Below are 27399 nucleotides of genomic sequence, written 5' to 3'. Positions count from 1 at the left end.
TCCTCGAAGAAGCTCTCAAGAGCTCATCAAATAACTGAGAAACAAGTGTTATTCTATTATATGATAATTGAGGATCATGGAAAATATTCCTATTTTTTTTTCAGTTTAAATATCTGTCTCATCCTGCCATCATGCCTTCTGCTCCAAAATATACCCTTAAATTTTAAGACAAAATATTGTCTTCCTTGTTTAAATTGCTTCCTTTTTAATTAAGTATAGAATAACAAGAAAAATAAAAATAAATAAGACATAAGGTGTCAGAAGTTGAGTTGTTTATCCTTCAAATTCCTATGTTGGAATACAAGATGATATGATAGTATGAATGAATTTAAGTGGGGAAACTTAAAAAGACAAAGGAGGTAAATAAAATCCCAATACACAAAATTTAGTATGTTCGTACTTGGAGATTAGGTGAAAGAAAAATCCAAACCAAGAAACAACTCCAATCTACTACTACTACACTTTAACTTCATACACAATCAATGAAAGAATTTACTTAGCATCAACATCTACTCATGGAGGAAAATACAAAATAATGCCACACTGAACAGTCGAAATATTAAAGACTAAGCCATATATTTTAGAAATATTCAACAAAAATGGAATGTTCAAAATAGATGTTATATTTAAATATTGATTGTCAAACAACAAAACAAGAAGATTAGGACATATTTTATGTAACATTGGTTTGGCTAGAAACATTAAAATCATCAACCATGAAACAAAGGATGGCTAAAATGAACATATATCAATAAGCAAATCGACAGTGTTGAGCAAAATTTTGTGTCAAGCAACAGACAATAAAATAGGAGGAACAAAAATGTTTTAGGTTGCAGAAAATAATTACAAAGATACATTTCACTACAGAAGAATACTTGAAATACGGTTAGAAAAATAAATCTGTCTAGTAGCTAAATATTTCTGATATCTTTCGTTTCTAAAACTAAAAGTCTGTAATAGATACATTAAATATTTACATATACAATGAAATTAATGGTAGTATATGAAAGACACAGAAAAGGGATTCTCCTTTTCTTCCCTGAAATTAAATTTACTCATCTTTAATTTCTTCCCATTGCCCATAAAAACATTATGTGTGCATTAGGTTTGAACTTTTTAGCAGTAAAATAACTGTTAATCTCAAGATATCTGAGGATGTATGGTACGTTCTCACTAATCAGTGGGTATTAGTCAAGAAAAGAAATTCAGAATACCCAAGACACAGAACTCAAAAAGGTCAACAAGCTGAAGGCCTCAAGTGAGGATGTCTCAGTTCCACTTGGGAAGAAGCAAAAAACAACCACAAGGAGGGAGGGAAGAAGAGAAAGGGGAGGGAAAGAGGATGGACGGGGGAGGAGAGCGGGGAATGATCTGCTATTGGGTGGGGAAAGGGACTGAAGCCCTGAGCGCCCTCAGAAAGAATAAAAACAGGTGACCTCAGAAGGAAGGAGGGTGGGAGGACCCTCTAGAATGTACCAGAAACCGGGCAAGTGAGATACTCTCAGGACTTAAAGGGAGGGATCCTAGATGAAAGGACCTACAGTGGGGAGAGGGAACTTAACTGAATCCACCTCTAACAGAAAGAGAGGACATCAAGTGAGGGATGGGGTTGCTATCCCAGAGACAAAACTCTGACTCATAATTCCTCCTATCTGAAAGAAATGCAGGGATGGAAATAGAGAAGAGTCTGAAGAAAAGAAAATCCAGTGACCAGCCCAAAGTGGGATCCAGCTCAAGGCGAGTCCCCAAGACCTAACACCATTACTGAAGCTATGGGATGCTCACAAAAAGGGACCTGCCATGACTGCTCTCCAAAAGACGCAGCAAGGAGCTGAAAGAGTCAGATGCAGATACGTGCACCCAACCAATGAACAAAAGCTGCTGACCACTCTGGTTGAATTAGGGAAAAGCTGGAGGAAGCTAAAGAGGTGGGCAACCCTGTAGGAGGACCAGCAGTCTCAATTAACATGGACCCCTGAGATCTCTTAGACAGTGGTTCACCAACCAGGCCGCATAGACCAGCTGAGATGACACCCCAGCCCCCAACACATATACAGCAGAGGACTCCCGGGTCTGGGTTCAGTCAGAGAAGATGCAATTAATCCTCAAGAGACTGGAGATTCCAGGAAATTTAGAGGTCTGGTGGGGTGGGTGGGGTCTTGTGGAAATCGGGGGAGAGTGGGGGTGCAGGGAGGAAGTATGGGATGTGGAACTCTCAAGGGTTGATGGGAGGGGAATAAAATCTGAAAGTTAAAAAATAAATGAATAAATAAATTAATAAACAAACAAAGAAATAAAATAGATTTTAAAAACAAACAAACAACAAGATATCTGAGGCTGCATTCAGTGGGTCACTGTGTCCCGAGGTAATATGCACGTAGATTGTGTATATATTGGGCATGGATTCATACCAAGGCAGGATGTCAAAGCATCTCTAAGATCATGAGAATATTCATACGAATACAAGACTCAATTGATTCTTCGGTCTCCGTGAGTCAAGTTGTTGTAGAGTATACATTACAGTTACCCATGTGATAAAACTCCAAGTTACCAAGTCTTCCCCAAAAGCCTGGAGTAAGAACCAAGGAGGAAAAATTATTTCTATTCATGTTAGTTAGTGTGGGTTATTGAAGAAGGAGCTAAATCAGAGTTAGCAACTTAATAAAAATTAGCCAAAATGGAAGAATCAAAAATGTGTTTAACAAATAAGGGTGTCAAATTCCATATGTATGAATCGCAATTGAGTGTGCTTAGAGTTGCCCTGTTACACACATTTGCCATGACCACCTAAGATACTGCTCCTCTCCCAATGGCCATTGACTGACAATAACTTTCCATCTAACAGTGGAGACTTGTGAAATTTCCAGAGACAGTTTGCATGTCATACAGTGTTGACATTGTCTAGGTCTTGTTCAGGCAATTTTATTGTTATGACTCCAGGGTACACATTCTTTATCATATCTAGATGACACTACGCCCCAGGCTGTGTTTATCCTTGAGCTAAGACAGTTGTTCAGTCATGTTTATTGCCACCTCTTCCCAATCCCAAGAAAAGAGAAACAACCAAAACGTCTTCAACTGTGATTGGGTAAGAAAAAAATAGTACATATGCACAGTGATATCCTATTCAGCTTTAAAGAACAATGAGATCATGAAATGTCAGATAAATGAATGGAAGTGGAAAATATACTGAATGAGGTAACCCACACCTAGAGACAAACCTTTAAGTTTTTTTGTAATTATTTGCTTACTGTTACTGCAATCTTCAGATTTGAATATATAACAAAGTTTCATGTTCAACAAAAGCTAGAAAACTAGAATAAAACCACTGGTAGGAACTTCTAAGTTGGAACACTGATGCATGCTATAAAGAGAGATGGGCAAAGAAGGAAAAGAGGCTTTACTTGGGGATAGGAGAGAATAAGCAATTCACAACGAGAGGGAGGAGGAAGACAAAAATAATAAGAACATTTTCAAGTAAATAACTATCATTTTATCATTATTTATTGAATAATTATCACTCAGTAAATGATTCATTGTTTTTAATTTTCTGTATAATTTACTTTGTAAAAATCTTATGTATCTCACATAATGTGTTTTATGAATATACAATGTTATTTGATAGTATTGTCTATGTTAAATTTTATTTCATTTTTCCATTCAAGGAATTTGTTGATGTATAAAGTATAGGATATAAATTCATATATATTGGATTATTATTTAATTTATAATTGTTGATCTTTATTCTATTTAAAAGACATCCATTACATAATTAGGGCAATTATAGACTTTTTAGCACATATAAAATATATGTATATACTATATTTGATTCTTTTATACAAAAGCAGTGAGTGGATTTCTTGTGATCATTCATATATAGGAAATTTTTAAAATATAATCTACCTTAAATACAAAGCTATTTATCAAGTGTTTATAAAACACTCTACACATGAAGGATCCTTATATCTCAAATTACTAGACAGCTAATTTCACAAAAGAATGATTACATAAAATTCTTTCTTCTATGTATTAAAATAACCATATGACCTTTATCATGCATTGGCTGAATCCTGATTGTCCTACATGCTTAATTTATAGATACAACCTCTAATTCAATGTCATTTATTTCCTGGCATATTTATTGTAAATAATGGTTTTATTTATAATTTCAGTAATAATAATTTAGATATCTTATTAAGATATCTTTACTAATGTACATATAAGAGAAGGACTTTCAAATTTCCTAAAGCTTTTGCTTTTGTGTCAAAGATAAACAGATACAACCAAGTCCAACAGAGAAAATGTTAATTAAAGTTGAACTTTCCACAGAGTTTTACATCAGATTGGTGCCTTTTATTTATTCAATCATTAGATAATACAAATAATTCAACAGGCCTGAAGCTTTTGTTTACAAGAACATTTCACTTCAATAGTCTATAAATTTAATAAATATGGATTTATTTTTTACTTTCTTTTGTCACATTGATATTCATCTTACTCTAATAATGCTTCTATTTCATTTTAGTTTACTGAATAATTTTCTTCATGCTGTGGATAAACTTATTTATATTTTCTCATTAATATCTCTATTGATTTTCTAGCTCCAAATACTAGTAATTTGTGTTTTCTCTTCGTTATACAATGCCCTGACTTTTAAAATGTACTGTTTTATGTATGCCCTCTAGTTCAATGTTTTCTGCTTGCAGTGGTTTCAATGACAAAGTCCCCCAGAGTTTCAGGTATTTGAACACATAGTAACTGGTCCTCTTTGAAGATTAGATGACTGAACCTTGTGGGAGGAAAGATTTCTGGCCAGGGAAAAGGAGATGTATGGTAGGAGATGGTTAGACTAGCATTGTCAGAATTTAAAATTAAAAGCTTGAAGCCACTTTTGTCCTTGTTTCATTTTAAGATGGTAGCTCCAGCCACCAAGATTGGATATTATCCCTTTATGACTATCGACCTGTAAATTTAATTTTTGAAAAGTTGCCTTGGTAATAGATGTTTACATTGCAATCAAAAATTCTGTAACTAATACAATGCTCTTAGTTTTATGTGTATAATTTTCCATGTAAATATTTGGTATCCTTTATACTTCCCATTATGATTTCTTCCATTCCTGAAGATTCATAGAATTCTTATGCTTAATTTTTAAATATTTAAGCATTTTATGTAAATTTTCTGCTAAAATTAAATGTAGGGCTTTGCACATGCTAGAACAAGAACACTACCACTGAGTTAATTTCTCAAGTAATGTTCTCTTTCTAGAAATTTAATTTTTAAAAAACAGTAAACTGTCAATTATGTTTGTTTTTTAAATTCTACTCATACTGCACTTATGCTTGAGCATTCTAATTTTGGTATAATTCTTTGTATAATTGAAAATAGTATGCGCTGGTAGTTTTTGTTTGTACTAATAGTCATAAAATTAATGCCAGCAACAACAATAACATAGTAAATAAAACTTATTAAGAAATGAGTAGAAATATCAACATAAAAATAATAAATGGATCCAAAGGAAAATAAGGACAAAATAAACAGGGAAAAATCAAAATCAAAGGTAGGGCAGTTATATTAATTTCAGTTTTTTCAATTTAATAAGTGATTTTATTTCCCTTTAAGTATTTGGCTGTTATATAGACCAAGAAAACCCTCTTCAGGCGAGGAAAGCAGTTATTTGGCCTACTCTTCCCGATCATAATCCATCCTAGAGGGAAGTCTGGACCAGAGCTCAAGTCACTAACACAGAGGCAGGAACCACCTTGCTGTGCTCACAGCTTCCTCGGTGGCTTTCTTATGCAATGGCTTTCTCTTAGTCCATCTCCCTAGTGACTGTGTTATCACCAGTGGGATGGATTCTCCTACATTAATGTGCAAGAAAGACAATGCCAAACACACACTTTCACAGACCAATCTGATCACAATTTCACATTCAGTTGAGGATCATTTTTCTTACCCGATAACAACTCTAGGTTAAGCTAAGTTGACAATAAAAAAATAACCTGTATAATATTCTTCAAATTATTCTATCAAGTCTGCACAAAGCTATATTAATATATTTTTCTAAGAATGTGAGTTTTTTTCTTTTAGTCGGAAGTTTTTGCAAAATATATTTTAAATTGTGGTTTTAAATACGGTTTTATCTTAAGTTCCAGATGGATTGATTCTTGAATATTATGAAATTCCATTTTACATAACTAATACTTATCTAAAAGGCTAATATATATAATGCCAGTACCTCTACATAGCTAGCTGTGTGTTAGTATAACTGCATTACCTTTCTTTTTCTATGTATTCTTATATTATCTGTATTCACATATAAAATCCCTGTCTTATGAATAAAGTATCTTGCATGTTGTTTATTTATTCACACTTAAAGCTATTCCTTTTAGCTAAAAATTTAGCTGTTATATATTTATTATAATTAATGATACTTAGGTAAATATAGATTTTTGTGAGTTAAGATCATACATATTTCAGGTTGGTTTTCAAATAGGTTTGGGGCTAAGACAATTTTGGATTCTCGAGTCTCTAGAGTTAGCCTCTAAATACTCTACAAGAACAGAGTTATTCCTCACCTGATTTAGTTTAGATAGTGCTTTGGAACAAAACCAGGGCCTTGATTTTATAGTTATAGGCAGTCTTATAACTGAGCCATATTTCCAGATGTTATTATTATGATTATTTATTCTGGATATCATTTGCTATTATTTGTTTTCTGTTTCTTATCTCCCTTTCCTTCTAAACATTTATACTTTTACAGTTATATATATATGATGTAATATATATAATATATAATACATAACATATATACATATATAGAGAGAGAGATATAGATAGATAGATAGATAGATAGATAGATAGATAGATAGATGATCAGTTTCTACTGCTATTATTCTCTTCCACAAAATTCCTTTTTATTACCAGGACTCCCTCCAATTTTCATGTTCTGTGTGTGTATGTGTATGTGTGTATTGAAGCTCTGCATTTAATTGTAGTTGTGTGCATAGATATGGCAGAATTGATTTAGGAATGAGAGCAATGATACAGTTGCTAAATCACTGAAGAATATGACATTTATTCCCCTGTGAACTTTAATTGCTTATGACTTCTGGGGCAGCCATTATAAATCTTATGATTGGGATCATAAGATTTCCAATCATGGGTAAATATTGATGTGCACAACCCTGCACAGGTAGCTATTGCTGCTGGGTGTTCATTGAGTAACAGGATGTCATGTCCAGAAACCATTATTTTGTGGCACTTTACCCATCCTTCAAGTCTAACATCCTGTTGATGGTTTCTGGGGGTGATACAAATATACCATTCAGAGTAATGAGTTTGAAGGCACAAGGAAGTCATAAAGAGCAGCTGTTTGATAAGGTATATGGACATTCATGAATGTCAAGCTGGAGGTGAAAAACCCCAGCTTTAAAGAAGTCAGAGTCCTTAAAGAGGATGTTGGAGAAGTTGCAATCCAGTCTTAGTGGAGGCCTCTGCAGTTAGCAACACTGTGGAACAGTCAAAAAGGACAACAGCTACTAAGCCATGAGACAAGATAATGTGTGCAATATATGGCAGAGCTGGAGAGTTTTATACTGTTAAACTCTGGTTTTGCCTTGATGTGAATGTTATCTGATTCTCTACCTCTTGACTTGCATGTAATCTGATTCACTTCCTCTCATTCTTCCCCCATATAACAAGAAATCAATTACTTCTTTTGTTTGTTTGGTTGGTTTGTTTTTCTTTTGATTGTCCTCCATTGGAAAGGAGTTTAAATTAGACTTTGGCATTTTATAGGGATTTTTTTCAATACATATTTTTAAATTTTATATAGACAAAAAATTTTAGAGAGAATTTGGACATTTTAGTTAAACTATGTCATTAGAAGAAGACCTTGGACATTTTAAGAGACCAAACTTTTTAAATTGCTTGAATATTTAAAGACCATGGAATTGAAACATTGTTATGTCTTATAATGTGACATTAATATTAATATGTGTCATAGTGGGAACAAATTAGAATGGAAAGGTTCTACATAGCAGTATGCTTGTGTGTCAAATAGCAAGGGGTCAATTGTACTGGTTAGTTTTGTGTCAACCTGACACAAATTAGACATTTAGGAAGAAGAAACCACAATTGAAAGGATGCCTCCATGAGGTTGGTTGGCCTGCAGGCAAACCTGTGAGGCATTATATTGATTGATATGGGAAGGCCCAACTCACTGTGAATGCTGCCATCACTGGTGGTTCTGTTTGCTCTGAAAACATGTGCTAAACAAGGCAGGAGGAGCAAGACAGTAAATGCCATATCTTCCATGGGCTCTGTTTCAGTGTCTGCTTCCAGGTTTCAGCCTTGAGTTTCTGACCTGACTTTCCTCTGTGATGGAGTATGACCTGAGGGTTATAAGATGACATAGACCTTTTCCTCCCCAAGCTGTTCATGGTCATGGTGTCTTATGGCAGCAGGAACCATCCTAAGGCACAGGGTTCACATCTGGGTAAAGCCATCGATGATATTTTTCAGCCAGCAGACAGCAAAGCACAGCAGTGAGGTCCAGTTACATAGTCCTAGAAAACAGCCACGAGGACTTGGGGCCATCTGAGGACTTCCTGAGCAGAAATCCATGAGACAGTGTCCCACACCAGGCACATTACTTTTTGTTTAATATGCTATGACTTTTACAAGAAGCTTAAGCCAGAAATGCAAGGTATTTTCAATTAAAAATTTATGTGTATTTGTAAATGGCTAAGAAAATGGTATGATTCCATGTGGCTTAATTCTCCATTTCATTCCAGTTACTCTGCCCATGGCCTATATTCCCCATCCTTTAACCACTATCTTTATGTAAAGTTTTCTACTCTAAGTTCTAATTTACATTACTTAGTTGTTTTTTCTTGGTTCCTCTTTTCCTCTTTTCTTGGTCCCTTGAGGTATGAACAAAAAAGGCAAACCTAATTTAACATCAATTATGATAAGGTTTTCTTATTTTGGTTTTTGGTTTTTGGGTTTTTTTTTCTGCTGGTATTGTTTGCATGGTTTTCAGAGACATGTTTTTTTTTAAAAAAAAAACCCACATCATTTAATTTTTAACTCTTTTTGTTTGCAACTCCATGCATGTGTATAATGTATTTTCTTTAAATTTCTCCACAGTCCTCTCCAGGACACCAACATTTCTCTTACAGCAAACAATAGCTTAGAAGCACTTTAATCAAATCTTCCTCCTTTTTATATATTCTCATTACAAATTTTGGAGAGTTCTCATAATTCTATTGTATGTATTATTTCTCATTTCTATTTTTAGATTTGGTCATTTTTTGAAATCCATGATACCATTTCCCATTGCAATAAGAAGCAAATACTTGTTATTTTTGTCTTTTGAGGATTTAAGTTTGTTTCGAGGGCTTCACTCTCATAAGTTCTACGAAGGGATGATGACACATCAATGTTTTATGAACATTCAAAACTCATTGGTGATGATGTGCTGGTACTCCTGTGTCTTTCTAGTCCTTGGGCAGTAGTTAAGACAGGTTATGGGGTTCACATCCAGTGATTGTTTACAAAGAGTGACAGCTGGATCTCCTAATATAATAGGTCAACTACTTAAGGTGTTTTCACATTAGATTTTAATTCTTTGTTTATAGTTTTATCCCAGTTGTGGTTATCTGTGTACAATATATCTGTGCACTGTGTGTCCATGTAGTTATGTAAGTTCCTATGGGTAGCTGAATTGGAATATGTTTGTATGTGTAGATCTGAGGATGACATATAATGTTTTCTTCAGTTTTTCTTTAACTTATGTATTGAGGTGCGGATTGTAGAAAATCTGAAGCTAGCCATTTGACTAGTCTGGTTAGAGAACCAGTTCTTACAATTCCTGAGTCAGCCTCTTTTACTGGGGTGAGGTGTGGACACCACATCCTTGCTACATTCATATAGGTATTGGGATTCAAACCTCAGTCCTCAGTCTTGTGAAGGATGCACTTTATCTGCTGAGTAAGCTCTTCATCTGAACTCTATACGTCTCAGTTATTTTCTTTAGTGAAAATAAAATCAATAGATTTTATTTTATTAGTCAGTAATTAAAATATTTGCTCTAGTTACTTTAAACGTGTTTCAGGAATAGCATCAACAATAAAACTTAAACCTTGAGAAGATTGATCTTAATGTTAATGTAATGAATTAGTTAATTTATTCAGAAACAGCATCTTTCTGTGTAGAGACTTTGCCTGACTTTGAATCATGATCCTCCTCTCTGAACTGACTAGTGGGAAGATTCCTTTTGTCATGCTCATACCTAGCTACCTTAATGTAAGTATGACAAGAGGAAACATGAGTGAGGGAAAATGGGAAAGCATTCTTCTTGCCTCTAAATTATCTGTCCTGTTTCATATCAGAGCTCATGAAATTTTTATTCCTCTTAGCAACTTGGTTACTTCAGATCTGTTTCTCTTTTTTTCATTTTCCCCTTTTCTATAAAAAGAAACCTTTTAATGAATGACAATATTTTAGGTTAGGTATAACATGCTTTTTATCACCATAAAATGTATACTCCTACTGTAGAAATGATTAAAAGGGGCACAAAAGTATGAATAAAATTAATAAAGTATTACAGCCAAGTACATGGTTGTACTAATATTTACTTTATATTTATGTTGTTATATTTTGGATTAAAAATGTACAGCATGTTCATTTGAACAGTGGAGATCTGCTTGTAGTCTGTCATTTTATTTTTGTAACTTCTATGCAATTTTAATCATTTGCTTCCCAGTAGATGTGTATTCAAAAACATTTTATAAAGAAAAAATACATTGAAAATAAATATACTTTGTATTAGTATATTTCATGGTTTGTTATTATTATCATTATCATCATCATCATTATTCATTATATTCATTCTCCAACTGTTTATGAATATTATATATCAGACAAATTTGTCCTTGTAACACTGACAAAATTGTTCAGTATTCTGCTGTGTCTCTAGTAAGCACAGGCCTTGCATACAATCTTCAGATCGGCAAAAAAGTTTATGTATATTACTTATAGCTTTTTTGCTAATAATTGATTGTTGTCGTAACAGAAGAGGTGTCTGGCATCATCATTCAGAGAGAAAAACTGGCTGTGTGAGTCAGAATATGCAGTGAACTATCCTTCATCTCCTTAATCATGAAATACACAAACATAAGTAACCATTTGCCCTGAAGGTGACAGAGGTGCTGAGCTCGAGCTACGCTCACCTTAGGATTATAATTTTTAGTCTTTGATATCCTTTCTTCTCAGAGCTTAGCACATCTATCTACAGCATCGTTGCCTTGGATTTCTACTCCAGCAAAGAAGGCCTCCTCGCTTCTGCATACAAATGCTAAGCATCATTGTTCATGGACGATCAGCAACTAACCACTTTCTCTCCCTTTAGGCAAATTGCTTTGCTTTGAAATCGCGGGAAAGACTTCATTTCATGTTTGCATTTGGTTGAAAAGCTGAGAAGTCTCAGCAAGGAAAAGCAAATCAATATAAAATAGATGAGGTAGAAGTGAGAGAATACAAAATCCAATTCAGTAGAATTTTTTTTTCCATTTTTGGTCAGAGAAACACAGACATACCACCCATGTGTGCAGGTCACATACTCAGATATTCAAAATGGTGCTGAATATGTAAAACACTGAGCTACACTGAAACAAATTTATTCTCATAGAAGACTTCTCCACTTGGAAAAACTGCCAATGGTTTAATGTTTAGTCCTTCGTTTGGCCATCTCTATCCACAGACACAATTGAGATTACAAAAAGAAGTGCCTTGATTATCCTCATCTGCTGGAACTCACATGGAAGAGGGCTCTTCAGTCTTTAAAAACTCCTAAAAGAATTAGCATCCTCAACTTTAAGCTGCTTCAGATGATGATTTGAGCTGCTTCAGCTCCATGAATTGCTTTTGATCCTCTGTTTTCCCCAGTATCTTTTAAGAGACACTAGCTATGCACTTCTACCTAGGAAAGTGATTACTTCTTGGCATACATTTGGAAAAATACACCAGCGAATGTAATTACAGCATTGTTTGTAATGAGAACAATAGGAAACAATTTAAATAAGCATCCATATGACATTGATAAATAAAGAATGAGATATTTATGAACTGGAACCTTGTTCTGAAATGAAACTGAATGAACTGGAATTTTATGCATTAATATGCCAGAATTATTATATTTACTAAAATTGCAAGATACTCAATGATTCATGCTATATGATAATGTTATATAATGTTTAAAAACATGAAAGGCAATTGCAAACAAATATTATAGCTTTATAAATAAATAATAACAGTATAATAAACATTTGTAAAAATGAAACAGAACAAAATAAAGTCAGGGGAGTTATTACTTTTGCATAGGGTAATGGGAATAGAATCAGAGATGAAATTACAGAGGAAACGACAAATCTGTTTAAGTAGCCATGGAGACATGTTAAATTTACAATTTTATTTAGTTGGGCTGTAACATTCTAATGTTTATGGCATTATTATTTTTAATAATTGAATGTATAAATGATTGCAAAGTAAATCTAGATATGAGTGCAAGCATTACTTCCAAAATAACCAGTCTGTATCTTAAACACTTTTATTTCGAATCAGAATTCAGATGACTTAGCTCTACTTTGAACCAAGTAAATCAAGCTCCGTAGGAAGTAAACACAATAGAAGGCAGATGGTTCTCTGTGTATACCCTGACAAACAAAACAAAGTTCCCAGGATGTGCTGTGCTTGTGTTTCCTTTTCACGCAGTGCACTTTGGGGTTATTGCTTTGGAAAACAGTCACCTAACCTTTTAAAATCATGTTTAAATATCAGTATTATCTTAAGGGTCTGATAGAACTGGTTTCATTTTACCATACTTCTTTAAACAGGCATATAGATAATAACTAGAAGAATACCACGCTCTAGAAACATGCCTCTCACCAATTATCTTAAGGGTCTGATAGAACCGGTTTCATTTTACCATACTTCTTTAAACAGGCATATAGATAATAACTAGAAGAATACCATGCTCTAGAAACATGCCTCTATAAAAAAAGTATTGGTCTTATGCATCTTTGGTTTTTTTTTTTTTTCTACACAACAGCCTACTTTTTTACTCCCATTTCCATCCCTGATATCAAAATCATCACTTTTAGAATTCTGTACTTGGCTAAGAACTATCACCTTTCCATTGTAACTATCTTGAAGCTTCAGTCTCTGTGTACGTATGAGATACCTGGAGCTCAGTTATGTTAGATAACAGTTCACAGGTTTAAGCTTTAATATGGTAGAGGCAAGGTTTGAGTTATATACTGAAGGCATCTAAGCCCAAGCCCTTAACCAAAAGGTGACTCCTGTTAGCAGCTATAATTACTATAAATCTGATATATAAATCTATCCTTCTCATGATTGTTTGCTTTCTGTTATTTGCTAGGGTCCCTATTTATTAAAACTGAATTACAGAACTTCTTGTAAATATACCTGGTACTTCCATAATGTTGAGAGTTCAGATCTTGGGGTCAGACTTCATCTTAAAGAACCTGACTTAAGGTTGCATTCGCTAGCACCACTTTCCAGGATTACTCCTCAACAAGCTTGAGTCTAGCACCAGCTTCCAGGACTATTCCAGGTCACAAGGCTGCCTCTGGAACTTCACTTCTTAACAACCACCAATCAGGAGGAGAGCAGAAGTTATGTTTCTGGTTTGGTTCTGAACACCAGCCAATTATTTCAAAGGACAACAAAATTCCATAATAGCCCCCAGTCAGATGTGCGCCAGGCTAGAAATCCCCTTGCCTACTTGGCATTTCCTATAAAACCTTGACCCCACTGAGAGCTCAGCGCTTCACCCTCCAGTCCTGCTCTATGCAGATAGCAGGTGTGGCTCAAGCTCGAGCTTGAATGAAGACCCTACTGCAATTTCATAGGAGTTGACTCCTTGGCTGTCTTTTGGGATTTGAGGACGCTAAACTGGCACTATAGTGTTACATTCGGAATCTCTCCTAACCATAATCATAGCATTCCTAATACTAATGTGTTAGTCTAATCTTTTGCTTAGGTCTTGGTGGCCATTTCCTCTGTCTTTGTGGCATGAGCATCATAATTCACAACTCAAAGCTTAGCTGTGGATTCTCACCATCTACATGAAAATTAATACTAAAAACCCTTTGTTGTCACCTTTAGCTGTCTAATGATGTGAAGTCAAAGGAGGAGCTGGTAATTAGGTAGGTCAGTGGTTAATTCTTGCATACCACAAATCTCTGGACTCCACCCTTGGTACTATAAAATAAATAAATAAATATAAGTAAAAATAAATGAAAATTAACACTGAACGTCTTGGCCTGGTGGAAGTGAATAGTTTATAATTCACAAAAGAGCCAGTTCAAACATATGGCCGAAGGCATTAGTTTCTCCCTCCACACCAAGCATAAATAGCATGATCCTCTACCCTACAAGGCCTGTGCTTAATGCCATGAAGGCAAACTTAGCAAATTTGAGAATCTTTGTGGAAATGGATCTGGGTATTCAAGAAGCTTATGACACAAAAGGAAAAGTAAACTAAAAATCAGGCTGCTGTACCCTCAGCTGCAAATTACATCTCAGTACCATGCCGACTCAACTCCATCCTTCCAGCATGCTGCTAAATAATAGATTGTCCCTGTGAGGTGGCCATTCCTTCCTTACCGGGCTACACGGCCTCCCTTTGTCATCTCTATAGTTGCCCCAAAGGAGAGGACTCAAAATTACTCAATGTCCTTTATTAGCGTTGGCAGGAATAACCTATCTCAAAATGATAATTCTTTCAGGCAAATTTTACACAGGACCCATCGTCTAACAGTCAAATGCCATACAATGTAAAAATTGTGTTGTTAAACATTTCTTCAACATCCACCTCTCTTATAATACAGGTAGGGCATTCTGAGATTTGGGATTTTGAAGTTGCAAGTCTTGGCATTCTACAAGATGGATATTCAGATGAGATATTCAACTGCTAAGGATTATGAACATGATCCTCCCATATGAAAATTACTTTAAACATGAATTGTTTACGTACCCAAAACCTGATGGAAAGGAGTGAACATGCACACATTTTGAAAAGTAGAGAACTTCCGTGCATGTTTCCAGAACTCCAGAATAAACTATAAAGAGAGCAACGGTGCTGATTAATTCTGTTCTTGCTTTAAACCAACCACTGGGGTTTTCTCAATTCTAAAATCTCTTCAGAGAATCCCTACATTTACTCATATTTTTGCTTAAAGTTAAAGGCACATACTCTAAGCAATAAAATAATTAAAGGTGAGTTATAAGTGTCTGTTCATCTAACAGGAGTTTATCCATAATCTCTTTGAATTTGATTCCCAATAAAGGAAAACCCATCTATAATTTCTAGTTTTACACTTAGTTCTTGATACATACCACATGACTTTCCCCAGCTGAGATTTGTGAAATGGTCCTAGGAGCACACTGAGTTTCCTGCACATTTAATCATATTACCTGCTCCTAGTATACCAGGTTTGATTATGTCATTTTCACACATGCAGTTATGCACTTTGATCACATTTACCTCCCGAGACTTCGTACACTTGTTGATCTGTAATTTACCCTGTAGCTAGGCTCATCTCTTTTTTGCACACAGTTCTCTTCCTACTTCCATGTGTATACACACCTAGATGTCACATATGAGAGAAAGTGTGTGAAGCTTGCTGTTTAGAACCCCACTTTGTTTGTTTTTCCATAATATGATGATGCACAGGCCTATCTGGTTTTTTTCTCCTGAAAATGACATGTGACATGACTTCTCTCTCTTTTTTAGTTGAACAAAATTCTGTTGTCGTTATTTACAACCGTTTCATTGGACATGCCTCTTGGCTGATAACGCAGGTCGGCTAAAGTGAACAGTACTATAATAAATAAAGTCATGTGGGTGCATGTGTTGTGCATGCATGCATGACATAGATTGTTTGATATGCATTCGCTGAGGGGTACATGTGCAGGAGATGATGGTTTTATTTTAGCTCATTAGATTTAAATAATTGTTCAATTCATATTATTGTAATATCATTTTCTCTTCCCTTTCTTCCCTCCAAATTCTCTCAGGTCCTTCTTTCCCACTTTCCTCCAAAATCATTGCCTTCACAGAGATTTTTACAGTGTATATACTAATTCATAACAATGCTATTCTCTTAAGGACACTCCTTTCTAGAGGGACACAGTACTTAATAGAAAATGATGTGCAAAATATCACACTAATCATACTGATAAAAATGCTAAAGCAATGTTTAAGATTCCCAAGATCCTCAGTAAACTGGGACTTTAGGAATCACAGCTTCAGTATTATTACAAACTTAATAACCTCTATCTTTTAAACAGTGTGCCAAGCACCTATTCAATCATAATGATAACTTTAAAGGTTTAATCTTATAAATATTTATTACATTTGTCATGTTTTCTAAATAAACTGAAATTTAGACCTAGTGTGATAGACTAGTCTGAATGACAATGGGTAAAAATAGTAAAATTAACTTAATTTGTGAAGAATGCATTTCAGCATTTAAAATTTACTCTAATTTTACCATCGATTTCAGGTGTAGGCAATATATGAAGTCTTGCTTTTGAACAGAAAAAAAAAATGACACTGCTTGTAGATGTTCTTCAAGACCCTCTGAGTCTCAGGGTGGGTGCGTAATTGTGGAAAAGATTAGAGGTAATTGAAGTACTTGTTGTGAGCTGAAACTGGAGTTCGGTGTTTGCCACTTGATGGGTGAGCCAAGAAGTTTTTCTACCTCATGTCACTAGCAGCAGCGACTGTAGATGCTGGTCTTTGACTTGTGGGAGCCTCAGGATAGATTTTTTTTAAAAAAAAAAATTACAATAAAGGTCCCTGTCTCTGTTTTGCTATCAAACTGCTAGTCTATGGTTTAAAAAGATAGGTGGGAACCTAAGAGAATGGTGAACTGAAGATTTGGCAGGACATAGGACAATAATAATAGAATTAGGCTTCAAACTCAGGGAATCAAAGCCACCATTGATCAGGGGAATGTAAGAAGGCACAATAAAGAGTAGTATTTTCTTCCTTTTTCACCAGAGAATCTAATCAAATGTGACAGTGCTGACCAAATATTTTTTTAATGTATTGATTCTGATTTCTGAACTTGGTATTTAAGTTGATTGAGCAGCTATGGGATAGGGATAGGGACTTTTAAAAGTCACCAGTGATTTCTAAGATCTTTACTAACGTAAACACAGTGTGGGTGTTAGAACAATTCCTGTGCTTTCTGCCTTGAAGCCATGATTTGATGTATGCAAATATTCTTTGGGAAAATCACTATGGGTCTTGCCAGGTGTGAATTCCTCACAGAGACTGTGAGACTGTTTTGGGTCTCTGTAAAAGTAAAATTAAAAAAAAAAAAAATTAAAACCCTGGCACGGATGCTCTCACAGCTCCCTCTACTGCCTCACCTTATTTCTGAAACCCTGCAGAGCTGAGTTTCGGGGTAAACCAGGTACATTCAGAAAGGAAGTGATTATGGAATCTTCCTGATTCCACTAAAATATGAAGAAAGCACATGAATGATATTGCTAGAAAGATTGAACATGTTTTCTTAGAACCTGGAAAAGGGAGGAAGAATGTCTTAGGATCTCTCATTTGGTAAGGATCTTCTGTGATAATACTGATTTCCTATAACAAATAGGTGACAAATAGGTGTATTTATCTTTTGCAAATATAGCTAATTCATATCACTGAATTTCTTTTGGAGAATCCTAGGGTTAGAATATTTCCTTACATTTCTAGTATGTGAGTAAAACCAGTAGAGATTTTCTGAAATATACCACCTAGAGTATTGATGGTTTTATTTGTCTTCTGCAAAGTTTCAAACATGGTATCTCTAAGTAGTACTGGCTGTCCTTGAACTAAGATCCTCCTCCCTATCTCTGCACAATGCTGGAATTAAAAGTGAGTACAGTCACACCCAGTTATGGAAACAATGTCTGGTACAGTGGAGAAGTATCACCTGTCAATAAAAGCATGATGGCCAATGAGCTGAGACAAGATTAGAAGATGGGACATCTGGCAAAGAGATACAGTAATTCTCATAAAGAGAAGAATTGCAGATTTGCCATGAACTCTGGGGAAGTGGGAGGTATGAAACTGATAAGAAGTAACAAACCACATGGCAGATATAAACTAGGTTACATAAGTTCCAAGGTAGTTGGGGAACAAGTCAAAGCTTATGGCCTAGACGTTTATTCAAAAATAATTAAATCTCAGAGTCATTATTAGGGAAATAAAGAGACCAGGTTAAAAAGCTAGTGACTACAGCAGGTTTTGTTTTGTTTGCTTGTTTAATTATTTATATTCTTACTCACGGTGGTTTTGTTTTGTTTGTTTGTTTATATTCTTACTCCAAGACAGTCTCCTTAATCCTAGATGTTTCAAGAATCATGTTTCTGGTAAGTCTCTTCTCTCAACTTTCTGTTTCCCCAGAAACCTATATTTTCAATCCCTACATTTTCCACTGCCCAATGTGTGTAACCTTAAATAGTATAGAAGTACATCGCTGCAGCCAACGGCTGTATTTCAAAGAAAACTATTTGAAGAGAGATTTGTGTTCGAAGAAATGAGCCATGGCATCCTTAACCGATGAAACTTGGACAAGGACAACTGTTGAGAGAAATGTGATACAGAATGACACTAATAAAATAGAATAAAGATAATGCCCTCAATTTCAGACAATACAGGATAATGGTTAAGGGATAAGTAATTTTGGGTGTAAGTATACTATAACAAGTAGCAATAGCAAATATGCTGAAGACATGGATGGTAAAGAGTTTAAGAGCACTTGCTGCTCTTGAAGAGGATAAGAGTTGGGGTTACAGACCCACATGGCTGCTCACAACTGCCTGTAGAAATATTTGCAGCAATCTGATTTTACTTTCTGGCCTCTACAGTTAATTGGAATATTTGGTACACACATTCTTTTGAAATCTATTTCTATTCATTTGAATAAAGGACTCAAATTGAAAATAAAAAACATAATATAATAACCACCAAAAAGGTTGACATTCTGAAAAACAATTAGAATGTAAGTTACAAAATCATAATACATGGCAAAATATCTATTTAAATATCTAAGTTCATTTGTCACCATGTAAACCCACACATGCATATGATTATACAAGTATATGCAATATATATATATATATATATATATATCTCATATGGTGGTAATAGGAATACTTGTGAGGTTACTTTTATTCATGAATATTTAAAATGCCACAAACACTCAGGAAAACTTCATAAATAATTAAATTTGAAATTACCATATGACCCAACAGTTATACCCACAGAAAATTATCGAAATGAAAAGTACACTTTAGTTTGTACCAAAATTTGTTCCTGGATGTTCTATAATAACTTACTTCATTGGGTCTTCAAATAAGAGCACAACACACATCTGTCCTTTAATAGATGAATTGTACTCTTGTTTTTATGATCGCATCACATGTCAGGTACAGGGTGGTACAGTGATAGCCAATTCCAACATCAGTGAGAATGTTTCTGTTAACATTGAAAAACTGAACAATTATATATAACATCCTATTTGATCAAGGGAGAGATTTTGGCTTTGTTTAATCTCCAAGTTACAAATCACCAAGATGAGACCATCAATAAATAAATTTAAAGAAGATGTAGGAAGTCCCAGTTATGAGCAAATTAATTTTGGCAACAGTAAAACATGCACTTCTCAAATCAGTAAGTTGCAAGGTTGCATTCCCTTTGCTCATCAGGGAAGAATTCAAATGTTTTGTTATCCCCTTTTGTTACAGTGCCATTTATATATTGTAGCAAAATGAGTGATGTGTTATTCTTAGTGCTCTCTTTTTTTGTTTATTGCTATCCATCCACCCATCTACTATCTATCATTAATCTGTCTATATAGTCATTATCTACCACCTTTCAATCTATCTATCCTATGTATAGACCTATCATCCACCATATCTATCTATCTATCATCTATCTACTTATCATCTATCATCTAGCTAATATCATCTCTCTACATATCTCTATTTCCTAGTAATTCTTCTTGGTTCCCCATACTTACACCAGCTTGATATCAGATATGAATCAAGATATCATTCTAGACATGATCCAAGGCTAGCATCCCATCAACGTTCCAGTAGGCAATCATAGCTAGGCAATCCAAAAAGGTATCCAAAATTGACTATTCCATCTGTGAGAAGTTGATCCCATAGCTTATTTCCTACCCAAATCCGAAAGCTGCCAAAGCTGACCCCAGTTAGAGATGTATAATTAAATGCTTAGTTGCCGTGGAATGGCACTATTTGAGAAGGATTAAAAGATGTGGCCTTCAGGAGCCGGATGTAGATCGATCCTGAGAGACACAGCCAGAATACAGCAAACACAGAGGCGAATGCCAGCAGCAAACCACTGAACTGAGAATAGGACCCCAGTTGAAGGAATCAGAGAAAGAACTAGAAGAGCTTGAAGGGGCTTGAGACCCCATATGAACAACAATTCCAACCAATCAGACCTTTCAGGAACTAAGCCATTACCCAAAGACTATACATGAATTGACCCTGGGCTCCAACCTCATAGGTAGTAATTAATAGCCTAGTAAGAGCACCAGTGGAAGGAAGCCCTGGGTCCTGCTAAGACTGAACCCCAGTGAACGGATTGTTGGAGGGAGGGCGGCAATGGGGGGAGGATGGGGAGGGGAACACCCATAAAGAAGGGGAAGGGGAGGGGTTAGGGGGATGTTGGCCCGGAGACCGGGAAAGGGAATAACACTCAAAATGTATATAAGAAATAAAGTTAATAAAAAAAAAAAAAGATGTGGCCTTAGTGGTGTAGGTGTAGCCTTGTTCAAGGAAGTATGTCACTGAGGTTTGGCTTGAAAATTTAAATATTGAGCCAGGCCCTCTGACACTTTTTTTTTTTTTTTTTTTTTTTTTCCCAAGGTTTATAATGTATCTCTCACCTACTGCTCTAGGACATGGTTGCATGCCACCACCATCCTCCCTGCCCTGATAGTAATGGACTAAACCTATAAAACACTAAACAAATCCCAATTAATTATTTTGTAAGACTTGCCTTGGACATGGTATATTTCTCCTCACAGGAGGGGAACAGTGACTAAAACACTGATATTAAAGTCAATTTGAAATTAATGAAACTTACTTGAATTGAAAAATTAAGGATTCTTTGGAAAGTCAGTTGCATAGGATGGTGTTCTGCTTAAGCAAGCATGTGAAAGGACAGGTAATGTAGGATTCTTTGCCAATGACATACATGTGTTGATCCACCTTACATTGCGTGGGTGAGCTCCACTAGTCAGGACTCCATAGAGAGAAGCATACCAAGAAGCTTGTGATCGTAAGGCACAGCTTCTTGCTGATTCCCCACACTTGGGCTGATTGGAAGAGTGATGTCAGTTGAGACAAATTCAAGTGTTTAGGTAACACCAGTGGAGGACACATGACGTTTGCAGTGAGTATAAAAAGAACTTAAGAGAAAGCTTCTGTAATGCAAAGGACACTGTTGTTAGGAAAAACCGGCAACCAACAGATTGGGAAAAGATCTTTACCAATCCTACAACAGATAGAGGGCTTATATCCAAAATATACAAAGAACTCAAGAAGTTAGACTGCAGGGAGACAAATAACCCTATTAAAACTGGGGTTCAACCCATTCAGAGCCTGCCCCACATGTGGCCCATACATATACAACCACCCAATTAGATAAGATGGATTAAGCAAAGAAGTGCAGGCTGACAGGAACCGGATGTAGATCTCTCCTGAGAGACACAGCCAGAATACAGCAAATACATAGGCAAATGCCAGCAGCAAACCACTGAACTGAGAACGGGAACCCCGTTGAAGGAATCAGAGAAAGGACTAGAAGAGCTTGAAGGGGCTCGAGACCCCATATGAACAACAATGCCAACCAACCAGAGCTTCCAGGGACTAAGCCACTACCCAAAGACTATACATGGACTGACCCTGGGCTCCATCCTCATAGGTAGCCATGAATATCCTAGTAAGAGCACCAGTGGAAGGGGAATCCCTTGGTCCTGCCAAAACTGAATCCCCAGTGAACGTGATTGTTGGGGGAGGGCGGTAATGAGGGAGGATGGAGAGGGGAAGACCATATAGGTGGGGAGGGGAAGGGGTCAGGGGGATGTTGGCGGGGAAACTGGGAAGGGGAATAACAATTGACATGTAAATAAGAAATACTCAAGTTAATAAAGATTAAAAAGAGAGAGAGAGAGAGAGAGAGAGAGAGAGAGAGAGAGAGAGAGAGAGAGAGAGAGAGAGAGAGAGAGAGAGAGACTGAGACTGAGCATGGAGCTTTGTCTCTTTGTTGAACTTCACTTCACTGACAGAAGCACACCCAAGAACTTCTGGTGTTTCTCCTGGTTCCTCCTGCTGACTGGTGCCGAGGCTGACGCCTGGCTGTCTCTACTAGGTGATGCCACTGCTGCTGATTCCTGTTTGCTATCCTAACTCTACCTAACTTGACTCCTGGTATATCTATAAAGTGTGTGCCAGCAGACGGAGCTGCGGCTGCTAACTATTGTGAACTGAACTGCTGGTTTTCTGTCAACAGAGACAGGATTTGCTCCAAAGAACCCTTTCTAAACACTTCCTCTGTATCCTTTCTTTCCCAGTATTTCTGGTGGGTGGTGGGCTAGAAAAGAGGTTAAAGTGTTTAAGAATCATTAAAAGTAGAGATTGAAAAAATTAAAGTTATAGCCATTTATTCCAATGAGCCTGTCTGTAATTTCTTTTAAAAGAATATTAATATCTATGCTATGTGATTGTTCAGCAAATTAAATATGCTAATAGCATAAAATGTCTGCTTAAGGGTTGCATGTTAATTGATTTTTCATTTTCTTTATGTATTCAAGTTTGACTGAAGTTTTTTGACTATTTGCATAGAAATTGTTGACTTCAGTGGGAGAAAGTTTATAATTTTAGGCATCAAGACTTTGAACTGGTTTGCATAAAGTAAAACCTTGCCCTATGCTGATTGATAATGTTACCAACAGAGAAAATGAGATAGAACTCCTGAATAAAAATGTTTCAGAAAACCAGCAAAATACCCAGAGGTGGCATGCAATGCTTATAGAGAAGGGAGAAGATAAAAATTTGGGATGGATTAATCTACATTTGAAATTTGAGAACACATTACTGCCTCAGGACTGATGCTCAGAAAAAAAACCCTACATTCAAATCATAAAGTATTAATTGTTTTACATGTATACATGTACAATTATGTACATGTTTTCTGAGATATATATATATCTTATTTTGTTTATGCATATAACAACAATTAACACAAAGAGAGGCCATATATTTAAAAAAGAACAAGAATGTATATGGGAGAGTTTGGAAAAAGAAAACAGAGGGAGAAATGATGTAATTTTATTATTTAAAAAATATGAGAGGTAATTTTTAAAGCCTGACTTAAAAAAAACACTTTGTAAAATACAAAGGGGACCTCTATGATGACCACCTGGATGAAGGTGCTTACTCTGGGGGGCCTGACAACCTGAGGGAAAGACCCACAGCCTACATGCTGAAAGGAAAAAGATGTTTCTTGAATATTCTTTGATTATTCTCAAATGAGTGATTTACCACATGCATACACATTTGTGTACGCAGAGAAACACACACAGAGTTATATGAATAAAAAGTACAGAATGATGTTTTAAAAATACACAGAACTGGGGAAATTGAAAAAAATCTTCAGAACTTACTATAAAAGTAATTACTCAACAAAACAGGAAAATCTGGATGACATGGATGCTTTAATACTATGTACAAAAGTCATCCAAAACAGAGGAATCTTAAATGGCCAAGAACCACCTAAGGAAATGTTTAAACCCTTAGTGATCAGAGAAATGCAAATTAAAAAAAAAAAAAAACAAAAAAACCTGAGATTCCAACTTACACCAGTCAGAATCACTAAGATCAAAATCTCAGGTGACAACACATGTTGGCGAGGATGTGGAGAAAGAGGAACACTCCTCTATTGCTGGTGAGATTGCAAACTGGTACAATCACTCTGGAAATCAATTTGGAGGTTCCTCGGGAAATTGGAAATAGACCTACCTAAAGATCCAGAAATACCACTATTGGGAATATACCCAAAAGATGCCCTAACATGCCACACGGTCACGTCTTCCACCATGTTCATAGTGGTCTTATTTGTGATAGTCAGAAGCTGGAAACAACCCAGATTTCTTTCTTTCCATTGAAAGAAGAGTGGATGTAGAAAATGTAGTTCATTTACCAAGGGCACAGATTCTAAGATAAGCAATTGAAAAAAATGGGAACCCATGAATCTGAAAAACTTCTCAATGTGTGGTTACTTCATGTTAAATTAAACGGGGAACAAAATAATCACAGGAGGCAGGGAGGAATGGAATAGTGTGTAGGAGGGAACGGGGAGCAGGATCATGTATGGGGGCAGGAAACAGGAGAGAAACCTAGAGGATAAATGCAAATTTTAGGCTCTGGGGTTGGGAAGTGTGAGGTCTCTCTAGAAAATACCAGAGAACCTGGAGGTAAGAGACTGACAGGACTCATTGTGAGTGATCTTAGATGAAATGCCCAACAGTGGGGAGAGGGAACTGGAAGAGTCCACCTCCAGTAGATAGACCAGGCCTCAAATGGAGGGAATGGGTTGCCATTCAACAGTCAAAATATCTTATCCAGAAATGTTCCTGTCTAATATAACTGCAGCGACAAAAATAGAGAAGAGACTGAAGGTAAAGTGTTTCAGTGCCCAGCCCAACTTGGGGTCCATTTCATGGGAGGTATGGATACCAAGGTCTGACACTATTACTGATACTATGATGTACTTACAGACAGCAGCCTAGAATGACTATCCTCTGAGAGAGACCCAACCAGCAGCTGACTCAGACTGGAGCAGATACTTACACTCAACCATTAGACTGAAGTCAAGGACTCCTATGGTTGAATTAGGGGAAGGATTGAAGCAGCTGAAGGTTGGGGTGGGGGATAGGTGACTCCATAGGAAGACTAATGGTCTCAATTAACCTGGATGCCTGGGACCTCCCAGAGACTGAGTCATCAACATGGCAGTATTGATGTATTGGTCCGATGCCCCCAGCACATGTATAAGGGATAACTGCCTGGTCTGGCCTCAGTAGGAGAAGTTTGACCTAATTCTTTAGAGACTTGATGCCCCAGGGAAAGGAGATACAGAGGGATGGGGGAGCATCCTCTTGGAGACAATGGGGAGGAGGAATGGGTTGGAAAGAAAGCAGGAGATGGTCAATGGCTGGAATGAGAATAAAATAATTTAACAACAACAACAAAAATAAATAAACAGAAAAAGGCAAAAGATTTATGAGTCAATTCTAGGGTTCCCCTCTTGATATATACCCAAAGCACTTGATACTCTATTCCATAGACACTTACTCAGCAAGGTACAATGGCAGCTTATTCATAATACCCAGGAAAGGGAAAAAAACATAAATGTGTCTCAATAGACAGAAGCATATTACATATATATATATATATATATATATATATATACACACACATATATATATTACACACACACACACACACACACATATATATATATAATGGCAAATTATTTAGTTGTAATAAACTACAATGATGAACTTTGCAGATAAAAGAATGTGTCTAAGGAAGATTTTATTGAGTAAAGTAACCCAGACTTACAAGCATGAATACCTCATGTACTCTCTTATCGATGGTTCCTCATTCATATACCATAGAATGTGTGCTTACAACAGTGTAAAAACACAGAAGACATGAAAACATAAAGACACCTCTGGGGTTAGTGTTGGAGATATAAAATGGGAAAAAACAGAATAACGAACTGGGATTTCAAACTAGAGGAGGGAGGAAAGTCATTGCAGGGTAGAAGGAATGAGGGACAAGTAACAAGGTTGTCTGAAAAAAATCCTCATTTCAGAAAATTTTATAGTTACCTAAAATTATATACTTAAATATTAAATATGCATTATAATACACAGGGCCATATAAGTACAGATATTCATACATATATGCATATATACAGTATCATATATATAATTTAAGGGAAGATAAGCCATAGGAGTAGACAGCGCTCCTCATAAGAACCACAGACTGATAAAAACTGCAGAATCAGGCACAAGGACCCTTATTTCGAATGGATGGTTAGTCAGCATAGTTCAAATGACCGTACAAACAACACAGATCATCAGTGCAGCCCTTGGTTGCCTCTCAGGCGTTGCGGGTGAGAAGCTACTGCTGAAGATACCACACACTTAGACAATAGACAGATAGGACTCAAGCTGAACTTTCCATGAAAGCCTCTTTCGTGTAGTCTTGCTTCCATGGTTTTAGAAAATACTGTGCAAGTTCCCGAGTGAAGAGAGCAATTTGACTGTCCTAGTCAACATAGCAACTGTGAACCCCAATAATTATCAGCATGGCAAGATATGCAATAATTGGCACTCACATATCTGTGGTCCTCAACACCTGTGCAATTGGACTGCAAACTCACCCAGCGTGACAGAAATCATAGTACTGGAAATAAGCGAATATTCCTTGGCTAAAAAAGCCGTAGATTATAGAAAACAACCAACTACTACCACTTTGCTAGTAGGACATAATTCCTTATTATATGCTAAATCTTATCCTTATATCAAGAGATAAATGTAGTTATCATCTCTCATTAAAGAGGCTTCTTTTTACAGACAATAGACACTGTCACAGTCAATCGCAAGTAAACAATGTAAACATCAAAGATTGTGGGGACCCAGTGAATAAGTAGGCATCACAGCTCCTGCATAATTAGCTCAGGTAACAACTCAAAGAGGGGAAGGAAACACTGTAAGAGCCAGAGCATCAGGAAATCTGCTGCAAACAGACACCTTAGACACACACACACACACACACACACACACACACACACACACACACACGCAAAACAATAAAAATAAGGATAATAATAATAATAATATAATAAAATAGAGAGTATTAACTTCAGCGTAAGTGGGATGAAAGAGAGTTTCAAAAGATGATAGATGGGAGGGGTTGGAGAAAGTAGGAAAGGGATTGGGGAATGTGAAAAAATTCTATCTCAGTTAAAAGACTAATAAAACAAAGGAGCAGAGAGAAAGTGTGAAAGGAAAGAAAACAGGCAGACAGGCAAGAAGGAAGGAAGGAAGGGAAGATGGAAGGAAAGAAGGAAAGAAGAGGAAAGGAGGAAGGAAGGAAAGTTAGGAGCAAGGAAGGAAGGAGGGAAAGAAGGAAGGAAAGAAGGAACGAAGGATCGAAGGAAAAAAGGAAGGAAAGAAGAATGGAGAGAGCAAAGAGATA

The sequence above is a fragment of the Rattus rattus genome, chromosome 17, assembly GCF_011064425.1.
Source record: "Rattus rattus isolate New Zealand chromosome 17, Rrattus_CSIRO_v1, whole genome shotgun sequence".
NCBI lineage: Eukaryota > Metazoa > Chordata > Mammalia > Rodentia > Muridae > Rattus > Rattus rattus.
Note: the sequence above shows the minus strand (reverse complement) of the source record.